We start from the raw sequence: 10,018 nt of genomic DNA, 5'->3' as shown, positions 1-10,018 counted from the left end.
CCTGCATGGCAAGAAACTATTGTTTGTGCACATCAGAAGCCACAGCATGCCTCAGACACCCAGAAGGGCACTGCAAGAGCAGCAGCCAACAGCTCCTCCTCTGAGTTATTCCTGCTCACTCACCTCTGGACAGGTTGACATGCCCAAGGAGAAGGGGAGCAACACCATGCTGGAGTCCATCCCATGAGGGATGTATGGAAGTGCTGATTGGAAAGGACAACAGTGTTGCAGCTTACTGTGAGAGATCTTGGGTTTCCTCACCTGACTAATTCCTCACTAAGTGAGCTGCATAAGCTGAAGCAGTCCAAGGGAAGGTGTTGAGCCCAGAAGTGTAGTACTTAGCCTGACATCCTGGACTGGATGTGACAGCCTGAGTCTGCAGAGCTACTCAAGGAAGAAAAGAAGAGCAGTCTCTAAGCCTGACAGTTATGTGACTCTCTGTACTGTAATACCAGAAACATGTCATAGAAAGATTTAAATAGAAAGTGTTCCATTTAATGGGATTTTGGTCACAGCACTGTGGATTGCTTTAGCAGCATAAAATGCACATTTGAAGCACTGCCCCTCTACCTGAAACTTCTGGCTCATTTTTCTTTGCTAACTCCTTAATGGCAGGCATTTTTTTTTTTTTTTTCAAAGGGAGAAGTGGTCTGCAGCACATTTACCTTTTGATGGCTTAACATATTGCACTGCGGCTGCTGAAGGCAAAATACCAACCATTTCCTCTTCCCTTTATCTGTTTTACATGCTAATTGACGTAACTGAAAGTAAAAGGAATTATGGGAATGTACAATTAATTTCATTGAATGAGAACACTACACTTAATCAATATGGCATTCCTTCTTCAACTGAATCTTTTAAATCTAGCTTGCATTTTACTTCTTCAAACATCTTGCTTTTTCAATCCCTTCTTGCTGTATTGAAGAAGATGAGAATTCATGGTTGAGACATGAGACAGGGACAACACAGGGCATAAAACAGGTGACAGTGTAATGACAAGGAGGAGAGAGAGTGAAAGGAAGGCTGAAGAGAGCAGAAGTTGGTCATCAAACCACTGTTTGCATCATGTCCCCAGTGAAGTGGGAAATTGAGTGATTCATGGAGGAACTGTCCAGTGCTGATCGAGACAACAATGTTTCTTCCACTCAACAGCTTGCTTTCTTTTTTGAGGCAGAAAGCAACCCCATACTGCACTGAGTGGTGCTGCAAGATCAAAATACACCCACCTTAAGTACTGCATCCAGTTCTGGGGCCCACAACACAAGAAGGACATCGAGCTGTTGGAGCGGGTCCAGAGGAGGGCCATGAAGATGATCAAAGAGAGGACTGAGCTAATGTTCACTCCCACTCTTGCAGCCGTCCACCTTCCAGCAGAGCAGAAGGGCCATTCTATGATGGTTATTATACCTATACTGCTAGGTTTAACAGGCAGAAAAAAAATAATAAACCTGTAAACAAGTAAACTTCTCATATGAAGCTTCTTTTTATTTTGAGTTCTTGGTTCCATTTGCAATTCTTGCCACCACATTCTTGAAAACTCTGTTTTTACAAACGTGCTTCCATGCCCCAGCCCTTATCCTTTACTGTGGCCTTCAAAAGTCATAGAACTGTATTGCTAAAAAATTATATACATGCAAAGTCTGCTCCAAAAGTAATGTCTCCTATTATATTATGTTGGCCCACGAAGTCAGAGGCAGATGTTGGTGGTATGGCTGTAGAGGTTGAACCTCCCTAATGATATTCTGCTAGAAGTTATTGCTGTGTGATGGATGGCAGCAGAGGGGCAGTCTGACAGAGCGGTGTCTGACATGGAAGTGCAGTTGAAAGGAAGTTGTTTAACTGAGTACTTCCATGTGGAAAAATTTGCATCCATTGACATTCATTTTGATCCTTGCTGAATGTTTATGGAGACCAAACAGTGGATGTTAGTGATCATAATCCCAACGTTAATGCAGGCATATCACCTTTCACTTTGATTGCTGATAAGCCTACTCTCTTCACATTCATTTGAGGTGTCTCTCCACAAGATATCAACTTAGGATTGCACACCAAAGCTTGCAGTGAGTACCCCATATACTTTCTCATCTCCCCCAGGAGTCCAAGCACCCTGTGGCTGATTCCAGGTCCTCTGGTTAACAGCACTCCTAAAAAGAGGAATTCCCAGAAGCCATGCACAGCTGAGCTGCATGTACTTTGTGTTGGTAACAGTTTTCCAGCTCCTCTTTGTTAACAGCAGAGCATCAGCAGGTGACACGTGCCATGTCCAGCAGCGATGCTGCCTAGGGTCTTTGTAGGCTCAGTTCTGCATCAGTTGAAATCTTTGTACTCTCTTCAGTGGGTGTGATTTTGACCATCAGTAAAGGCACAACTACACTTCAAGGTGCATTTAACGGCTCAAAGGCTTCCTCCTGTCTGTAGTTCATCCCCCAGCAGATCTCACTTGAGACCTCCTCTGATTACTTTTCCTATTCTACTTTAATCTTCTTCCTTATCAACCTCTGTTGCTCTGCTCTTTGACACATCATCTACTTCTGAAGTTTCTCTGTCCTGTTAGTCATATTAGTTTTGTCTTTTATCTCATCACAGCAACTGTATTTTCTTGGCCTTTACACAGGAACTCACCTAGTGGCCTTATTTCAGAATATTACTTTGAACTTTGTTTAAAAAAATAAAAATAGGAATCACAATTCACAGCATTCCTAAAAGTTACTACTCCGTGTGACACAGTTTTTTGTTCCCTGAGGAAGGGCAGCCAGCAAGAGAACCCTGCCATCCCACTGAGTTATTGACTTTTTGTAGGTCAGCTCCTTTTGGTCCATTTTAACCTACACAGTGCCTCAACTTTCAGTTGACATCTTGCCTCTTTGGCAAGAAGAGATTTCTCTGCCTCAGTAAATGGAGAGAGGATATGTTAGAAGGGAATAGTTAGCATGACTTTTCTTGATTTAAACTAAGAAGTGATTAAAAAAATCTCTTTTATTATTATTTTAAGTGAAATTATTGTGGGGCTTTTTGCTGTTGTTGCTCTGTTAAGAGCTGAATGTCATGGGCAAACAGCAGAGCAGTGTTTCTGAAGTGCATATTAACCAACATCCTCACCAGATGAAAGGGAATGTTAAGGAGTGTATGAAGCTTAATGAAATTAACACAGCCAACTTGGAGTTGTGCTGGAGCCAAATGGCTTCGAGTGACGTTTTTGCAAGAGGGGGAGGGAGAAATCCCAAGATGACAGCTGCTGTGCAGAGCAAAGCCTTTCTAAAGAAAGAAATAAATCATTTATGTACAATATTCACTAAAAACTGCAGGGGGCAAGAGACTGCAGGTTTTACTTTCAATAAGGAAGAAAGATGCATTTGCGATGACTGCTCTTTCAAACATTCACCATACATGGAAAGTGAGTCCAGATAAGGCCCATTCCCTTCCTCATGAAAGAACGTGGCTATATTACACCTAGAATGCTCACCTGTTAAGCAATAGCAGGGTTATCTTGCTGCAAAATTAAAGAAATCTAAAACCTTTTTTAAGTTTGTGAATATCTACTGTTCCACTGAACAGTTCAAAATGCATAAGTAGCTGCACTAATGGGCACACCATCCATCTGCCTGAATGTGAGAAAAGGGTCACAGAATGCACACAGATCTTCAGACAGAAGTGGTTCGGTTGGGTCTGCAGGAACTGGGGCACGTTGCAGTGCTGGCACTGATGGTGACCTCATTACTCCATCAAGGTCAACAATTTCTCAACTGCTACCACAATAACATTATGAGCAAGGTTTTTTCTTTTCACAGAAGTGTATCACCAACATTGGAGAAGACCTCCAAGATCATGTAGTACAACTATCCAACTACCACCAGTATTTTCACACTAAATCATGTCCCTCACTACAACATCTAAATGTTTCTTGAATACCTCCAGAACAGTGACTCTATCACCTTCTTTGGCAGCCCATTTCACTCTTTCAGAGAAGAATTTTTTCCTTATATCTAACCTGGAACAACTTTGAGGCCATTCCCTCTAGTTCTATCACTGTTACCTGGCAGAAGAAACTGATACTCACCTTGACACACCCTCCTGTCATGTCTTCATAGAGAGCAATAAGGTCTCTCCTGAGCCTTCTTTTCTCCAGACTGAAGAATTCCAGTTCCCTCAGCCGCTTCTCATAAGGCTTATGTTCCAGACCCCTCAAAGCTTCATTGCTCTTCTCTGAATGTGCTCCAGGGCCTCAATGTCTTTACTGTAGTGAAGAGCTCAAGACTGAATACAGTACTCCAAGTGCAGCCTTCTTGGCTACCTTGGCACACTTCTGGCTCATGTTCAACTGAGCGACAGTCAGCACCCTCAGGTCCACTTCTCCCACACAGTCTTCCAGCCACTCTGCCCCAAGCCTGTAGCATTGCTTGGGGTTTTTGTGGCCAAAGTTCAGAACCCAGCACTTAGTCTTGTTAAACTTCATCCTGGCCTCACTGGTCTCAGCCCAGCTGTCAAGCTGTTTTTCTTTCAAAAAACAAACAAACAAAATATTCAGAACAGCAACCCAATGACAGTCTTAAACTTCATAAAGCAAAACACCCATTTATATTTAAGCACTCAGGAAAAATAAACTCCTAAGTCATGATGCTTAAGGTAAAAGCTTCCTTTTGCTGTGATTAGTGCTGTTATTATTGGTTGCATCACTGCAAGCTAAGGGACCCCATTCTCCTGCCTGGACGTGGATCTGGGCACCCTTCTTTGGGTGTCTCTGCTTGGGCAGGGACTGGACCCAGATGGACCCAGAGGTGCCCACCTCAGCCATCTGTGATTCTATTGATCACCTCAAAGAAGGCACAGCCCTTTTCCTTGAGTTACTCTCTCAGAGTGCAGCTGCAGCAGCATATCTGGTTCTCATACACCAAATGTTAACATCAGTCATCTCACACATTCTCAGAGTTCTATGATTCTTCATAAAATATCTCAAAGGCCTGACTTTTCTCTAGTAGCATCTGTTCTTTCCAGGGGGACATTTCTGATTAACAGTGCTGATTGTACTAATCTCTCTTAAAAGAGCAGAGCAAGTCCATTAAATGGCTTACTTACACACCTGCCTTTCACATACGTGGAGATGAGGAAGCCCATCCCAAACCCATGTTCTCAGTGAAAAAAACAGTCCAGCATTGAAAATTAGGCAGCAGTTGGTGGTCCCATGTTTACTACTTTAAGTCGTTCTCCTGATGCCAGCAAGAGCATCACCACCCAGGGACTGGGCTCTGTGTGCTTAGGAGGGGAGTCTGAAGGAACTGCTATTTTTTCCTCAGACATCCTGGCCCTGCATCTGCTGGAGACAGGGAAATGCAGCCGTATCTTATCTCTCTGAGGGCTTTCTGCAATAGCTGGTGTGCACATGTTGCTGTCAGCTGAGCCCACAAATGGCTTAATGGCAGGTACATAATAGCCCGTTAGTACCGGTTTGCCTGGGATTCTGGCAGGTGTTTGCATGAAATGTTGCCCTGCTTGTCACAGCATACAGGACAGCCAGCACCTGGCAACCTCCTGCCAAACAACACATCCTTTGATTGTGTTGGAGCAGGAGCAGCAGCTGCTGTCAGCCTTGTTAAATAAACAACAGGTTCTGCACCTGCTGGAGCAAAAACCCAACCGTGCAGGTAGCCCAGCCCTCCTGGCAGCAGGCTGTCCCCTGGCTGGGCAGGTTTGCCCCATGCTGCTAAGCCAGGAGATGCGGAGATGTCCCCAGGCAGATTTCTGATTTATGGATGGCTCTTGTCACAGACACACACAACCCACAGACATACAGGCACAATGGTAATGAGAAAAAAATGCTTACGGCACAGCATTCAGTTCCTTGTAGAGCACTTTGATACAGCACAGGAGAGTTGTGAGTCACATCAGAGGAGCCAAAGGCTTGGTACAGGACGAGAATTGGAGCTGTGCAAAAGGCAGCTGTGTGTTAGGTACTGTCAGCAAAGACATACTTTACTGTGTGCCCTGACTTGTAACAGGTGAGGTTCTACTCTCAAAATCATAAGTGATTTTTTTTTTCCAATCCCCTTTCCATCAGGTTTAATTAAATATAGGTGCCCTATTAAATTCTACAATAGATGTTCTTGTTTGATCCACAAACTGATGGAAAGCGGGAGGAGTACTGGGGAGAGGGGCCACTCACCTGCTGCCAGAGCACTTCCCCCTGCTCCCTGACCTTCCTGCCTCCTTGGAGTTACAAGGTCATGGCTGCTCCCAAGTCCTCAGCCAGCAGCAGCTGCCTGAATGTGAAACACAAGTGAGAAAAAGGAATAGATACAAAAGGCCTTGTTAGTCACACATAAGACAAAGGGCAGTGTAAGAAAAGAAACAGTTACAACTAAGGGAGTGGAATTCAAGGTGACTGCTAGGCAAAACAAGAGAAACAACTCAAACAAACGAACAAATAACAGGTGACAGTAGATCAAGATAGTCCATTTAAGAGATGTATGATACTTTCGAAAAACACTGAGAGCTGTGCTAATTGGGCTCTATTCTTGTAATCCACAGAGCAGATTTTCTCCATTTCAATGTTTTCTTGAGAATTAAAAGGCAGAAAATGCTGAGGGGAGCTTTATACAACTTTTAACACACAAATAAAGAGAAGACCATCTGTAGAGTCTTTCAGCTACAAGAGAGAAGAAAGGGAAAAGGTGAAACAGGAGCACTGTGTCTATTTTGAAGTCATAAATCCACCCAGACATACGGATTTATTCACTATGCTTTGGCAGCATTAAATTCTTGATAGAAACAAGTGTTTCTTGCTAATTGTCCACAGGAGCAAGCTGGCACAGCAAATCCTCCTCACACAGTCATAAGGAGCTTCAGGTCTACAAAACCAGTAGTGATTATCAAGAGACTGCTATTTTCATTGAACTCTTTTCCAATAAACTGCCTTCAGCCCAGTTTGCTAACGCAGCTGACAAATGCTGGAAATGCTGTTTTAGCACAAGGTTGAAACGCCTGCATGCTGGCAGAGATCACTTCTTACCTTCTGCCTCACGAATGGTGCCACAAACTCTGCCAAAGCAAAGCCCACGTTTTCAATAGATCTCCTCTAATTACAGGTGTGAGTGACGAAAGTGATCACCCAAGCAGAAGTGCAGGCTTCAGCCTCTCTGGCTCCTAGGGAACTAACGTGGCTGTTTGTGGGACCACGTTGCCTTCTAGTGGCTGGCCCTGCTCCGTCACACAGGGAGGTTTTGGGATGCTCTTCTGCCACGAAGCACAGACACAGCCAGGGTGTGGAATACCCTGGACAGTAGCAGTTCTCTGACAGGAGTGCTCTGTACTCCTTGGGAAGCAAGAAGCTGCTGTCACAAGAAATGTAATCGTGTAGTGCTGCACATTACTGCACATTTCAAGCGTCTTCTTGGGGAAATTTTGAATATGTTTTTAGCTATCCCCAACTTCTAACAAGCCAAAAGAATGGAAGTTTCTTTGGCTTCTGCTGCTGAACAGGCCTGTCCCTCCCTCCACACAAGCACAGAAGGAGAAAGAAAATACAAATCAAGCAGAGTGAAGGAATTTCCCTCCAAACATCGATCAGACAAGACTGACACAGAGAAGCAAAGCAGAACAGGAACTGCAGGAGAGCTCAGGAAAGGGGTCAGCTTGCTGGGACTGTGCTGGGGTGGGCTCTGTCTTAGCTAGAGGAGAAACAACAGGCACTGATAAAGAACAGGACTGGGGTGTGGAAGTGCTCGGGACAGCAGGCACAGGAAGGAGGTGCACAAGTGGGGTGACACAGGGGGCATCACAGGCCGTCCACCCTCCCAGTCTGTAGGAGGAAGAGTCCCCAGGGAAGGCAATTAGTCCAAGCTTCTCTGCGGGGGTGGATCTTGAAACACTTATTTGCTAATGCAAGGAAAGTCATTAAAGAAGAGGAATTAGAAATGACTGCAAGAAAGCAGTGACTAAGCTACATCACTGAAAAAGGGAGACACAGTGGCCAAATATACAGAGTATTTAAAGAAACAGACAGAGAAGACAATGTTTTCCTTTGATGTACAAGACTAAGGCTGGGAAAAAGCAGGGGATGGACACAAAGAGCAGAGGGAGAGGAAACAGAATTACAGCTGAAAATTAGAAGCAGAAGCAAAATCATTAGAGGAACAAAGACTGGATCGTCAGCTCAGAGGGTGAAAGAAAACATGGCAGTGAGTCAAATTTAAGAGGCCTGCTACTGGAGGGCTGTGCCAAACAAGAACAAAATGGCAAGAAGTCTGAAGACAAGATGTTCAGTTGCACAGACTACAGGGAGCATGGGAGGGGAGAAATATAGTAGCCTACAAGGGGGCAATTTTTAAAATTCATTTCCCAGCCCATTCCCTCACATCAGCCAATAGCCTGCTGGTTATCTTCTCAGGAGAAACAAGGTCAGCTCTTCGTGGTTGAGGACTGCTGATTAACACAGCTGTGGAAAAAAAAAGTGTTTAAGTCAAAATGAAGTGTTTTCCAGCAAACCATTATAGGGATGTAGAGACAGCATTACATGAGAAGTCAGATTAGATTCTCTCAGTTCTTCTTCTTGTTTTCATAATCTTTGAATATACTTGTAAAACACATGGCTATGTCATTCCTACCTGTACTACAAAACTTGGTACATGCAGGTACTGCATCTCTAATGTGAAAAAGGAGGAACATATTTGTGAGCAGTAACTGACTTTAGTGCAATTTGCATGAGACAACATGACTGAAATGGGTTAAACACATGAATATATGACACAACATGCAACTCTTTCATCTACCCAGAACTCTGAGTACCAGCTTTTTGGAAACTGCCAGTTTGAAGATAGAATGTCTGTATTCTCATCTTCCTTGAATATCCAAGCAGCAGCATTGGTGGAAACGCATTCTTCTTCTCTAATCTGTTATAGAACCGCTTCCCTCATGCAAAAGGGAACTGCACCTCAGCTTCCCTCATGCAAAATATGAGGGAGTTGATTGTTTATCACTAGCAACTCTAAACCTTTCTTTTGTAATTCAGTCATCAAAACCAAGGAGCTCCTCATACCTGAGGATTTATACATGAAAAATACAGTTTATTATAATCCCTTTTCCAAAGAAATTGCTATCCAGGTAAGCAATGTGCCTTGTTGAATATTCTTCTCTGTCACTCCAGTGCAGGAAAAGATAAATACAAGACTGAATTAAACCTGATAATTGCCAGATTTTTATTTTTATTTTTTTTTACACAGAAGTCCATCAGTCACTTTTTTTTTTCCTGCCTTGTGAGATTCTTACATGATGTCACACTGCATAAGTGCAGAATTGCTTGAAATGCAAAATAGAGCCTTCTGAAATTGTTACCAGTGTATTCAGGTCAACAAATGAGAAGGAAAAAGTGAATGAAAAACACTGTAGAAACTTTGTAATGGTTTTGGTGCTTGAAGGAAGATAAGGCTCAAAGCTTATTAATGATTTATAATGAAATGCCTAGTTAAGTACTGAGAGGGCAACTTCCTGGAAAGAGACAATGCCCCAGACTGTTGTAATCACTGTAGGCCACCTGATGATATAATTCTGCAGGTAATGTCAACATCAGTCCCCATTGGAAGCGGTCAATGCATTTCAAGTGGAGTCACATAAGAAGAAATTGTTTTAACATACAGATAAAACAAGTTAGGCTGTGCTACAAAAGGGAAAGCATTTAGTATAGGATAAATAATCACTACAATAACAGTCCAGTAGCCAGAGTACCACCTCACTCTGAAAACAATAAACTGATTCATAAAGTGGAGAGAACTATCTAACTTTAAAATGCCAATTTCTTCTTCTTCAGGAATGATAAAGATCTCCTCCTGCAATATTTTGATAAGCCTGATAAGGAAAAGGTATTTATGTTTAATAATTCTATTATAGGAGCTTCCAGAAACTCAGCACATGGGTCAAATAAATTACATTCATGAGGCAGATTGAAAGCAAAAAAAGTAAATGGAGTTCTGATTTTAAGTATGCTGGGATTCATTTAGATGAAGTATTTCTAAGGAAGAATTCAAAATTT

At 43.0% G+C, this 10,018-nt stretch overlaps 1 long non-coding RNA gene across 1 annotated transcript; it reads right to left on the bottom strand.

Annotated features, from left to right (window-relative positions):
* Positions 1-680: 680 nt before the first annotated feature.
* On the bottom strand, positions 681-5,922 carry LOC149918582 (uncharacterized). The gene is made up of 3 exons (XR_016465580.1): positions 5,819-5,922; positions 4,058-4,494; positions 681-1,412 (listed from the first exon to the last, which is right to left on the bottom strand). It is a non-coding gene; the product is annotated as an uncharacterized LOC149918582 (long non-coding RNA).
* Between the last annotated feature and the right edge of the window lie 4,096 nt (positions 5,923-10,018).

This window comes from Phasianus colchicus, chromosome 3 (assembly GCF_987193195.1).
Source record: "Phasianus colchicus chromosome 3, bPhaCol1.hap1.1, whole genome shotgun sequence".
NCBI lineage: Eukaryota > Metazoa > Chordata > Aves > Galliformes > Phasianidae > Phasianus > Phasianus colchicus.
The sequence above is the reverse complement of the archived record's forward strand: the minus strand, read 5'-3'. Positions and strand labels throughout refer to the sequence as shown.